A 2,638-nucleotide genomic window follows, 5' to 3' on the forward strand; every position below is an offset into this window, starting at 1 on the left:
GACGCCTGAATGTTTTATTCTCCTTCTCCTCGCTTTGATGGGCTGGACCGTGAGACGTCACCGTTCAGCGAGCAGTCCACTGCTGCGAGCTCGCTGAGCCCCAGTTCTCAAGTTCTCTCTTCCCCTTCTTGACACGCTTCCGAAATCCGTCAGGGAGACGGGCACACGCTGACGTTAAATTTACTGAACGAGTGAATCCAAATGGAAGACGTTCAGAAAGGAATTTAAGTTTTAGTATGACATTCTCTGGTGCTGTTGGGATTTAAAGCTTTCGTGGCTCCAGATTGGAATAAAGTGCAGAAACGTAAATTGGAATATTTTGAAATTCCTGGGTGGAGCGTCTTGACTTATTGTTGAGATGCCAGATGATCTTCTGCACTGGGATATTTTATTGCAAGTGCATTTATCTGCAGTTAGAATGGAACTATCAACTAAAGCTAAAAAAGGTTTGGAAAAGATGGTAGCTGTTGTATACATTCTTGAAGTCTTCCTTGAATGGAGCAGAAAAAAACCCCAAAAGAGATTAATCCGTGTGTTTCCCCCTGCTCTGTGTGGGACAGCGAGTCTTCCCCAGTGACTGCTGATCACTGTTCTCTTTCTCTGCCAGCTGTCAAACTGAAATGTGCCTTGAGGATTCACACAAAGTTGATAAAAAGAATAACAGATGTAAATAAAACACTAAACAACAGAGAGAATCAAGATGGCTGCTAGAGAAATGTGTGGGGTATAAATCAATGGGCCACAGAGCGGTGGCTCTGTGGCTCAGAATCTGTGCTTGTGGCTGGACAGTTGCCGGTTCAAATCTCGTGGATGGCAGAGGAATCCTACTCTGTTGGGCCCCTGAGCAAGGCCCTTCACCCCAGCTGCTCCAGGGGCGCTGTACAATGGCTGACCCTGCGCTCTGACCCCAGGCTCTCTCCCTGTCTGTGTGTTTCATGGAGAGCAAGGTGGGGTATGCGAGAAGACAAATTCCAAATACAAGACATTTTATAGGGCTAATAAAGTGATGTTAAGTTATGTTAATTGGTTGGCTTTGGAGTCTCTGTTCCCCTTTCCTATACTGATTTATCTTTTGCATTTTAACAGTGGATGTTTTTGTGACAGCATGTGAGACGGGGTTACAGAGAGTTTATACTTTGGGCTTGTGAAGCCTTTACCCTCCATAAGCCTGTCTCTTGTTCTCCTTGTGCAGAGGACTACATTCCTCTTATGTTACTTTAAAACATAAGTCAACCGCATGTGTTTTGAATTTTTGCCTGTATTTTTTCTTCACATCTGGGATTTCATGACTCATATTTATCTTTGCCTTTGACTTATGTTAACTCCTAGTGTCTGTTTGGAATGGACCTGATAACACTACACTTGCAAATACCTCTGGCTCCTTTTCTGATTCTCACACGTGTTTTATTGTCATCTTGATATCTCACAGTATATGCACGTCATCGTAATTTCTCTACCCCAGAATAAAAAATAACACTTGTGACATGGATTTCAGATGGTCACCTCGAGGAGCACAGAGTCTTGCAGGTGCAAAGGCAGGTGAAGACACAATAACAATGTAGTGGGCGGCCTGGCTATGAGATGCTATATGTGCAACCAGCTCTGGATGTCTCTCCAGCTTCTGCCCGGTATGAAATAGTAGTGTTTGGTGCCCCGGCTTCCAGAAGACACCAGACTGTTTCTAATTCAGGATTTCGACACCATACTTTCAATGTCTCGTATAAGCCATTTCTTAACAATGATTTCCTGTTCTTTGCTGTGGTGGAGAAAAGAGGTTGTGAAATATGATTGAGGCAGTGCTGTGAAAGAGCAAATCTCTTTGTGGTTGTGATAACAGCAGGTCACAGCACACCAACTGTGTTCAAGTCTTCTCTCCTTCCTTTGTGGTTTTGTTTTGACTGTTTTCACTCTTCAGGAGAACGAAGGCCAAAGCCACAGTAATCTGACAAGAACAGAGTGAATGAGCCTGACTTGATTGAATATTGCAGCCCATTAGTTATGGCCAGAAACCTGTCAGAGGAGCAGATTTGTCAGGTGATGAATAAAAAATTCCTATCATGCAAAGCTGACAGTAGTAATTGTTCCCAAAGGGGTTTCAAAGATGTAATGACTGAGTGTGGTGAACACTGACTACATACAATAGCTACATTTACTGTAACTTTTTGGCAGAAGAACCAATATCCATCACACATAACAGTCTACAACCTAATCATTCCAGTCTGGACAAAAACTCATGAAAATAGAATTTACTTGTAATTCATGAATGTGACATTATATGGACCCAACTGCTGACTCCCCCAAAAAAGAAAAAATCAAATTAAACCAAGAGAATTCTGCTAAATGATCTGGCTGGTACAGTGGTGCAAAGTTGTGCATTGCTGCCTCGCTGTGCTGAATCCCTGGGGTCAGGTCCTTACCTGGGGTGCTGTCAACATACATGTTCTCCTTGTGTTTGTGAGGGTTTCCTTCGGATACTCTGTTTTCCTCCCACAGTCCTACATTTATACTGCTAGGATAATAAGCTTTTGGGAAAATTGGTGTATATGTAAAGTGTATATCTGTGTGTTTGCTCCCCCACAACCCTGTATTGGATAAAGCCATTAGAAAATGGATGGATGAACTGATAAAGGAAGATTAG

The sequence above is a fragment of the Lepisosteus platostomus genome, unplaced genomic scaffold (assembly GCF_059453375.1).
Source record: "Lepisosteus platostomus isolate fLepPlt1 unplaced genomic scaffold, fLepPlt1.hap1 Scaffold_122_H1, whole genome shotgun sequence".
In the NCBI taxonomy this organism is placed as follows: domain Eukaryota; kingdom Metazoa; phylum Chordata; class Actinopteri; order Semionotiformes; family Lepisosteidae; genus Lepisosteus; species Lepisosteus platostomus.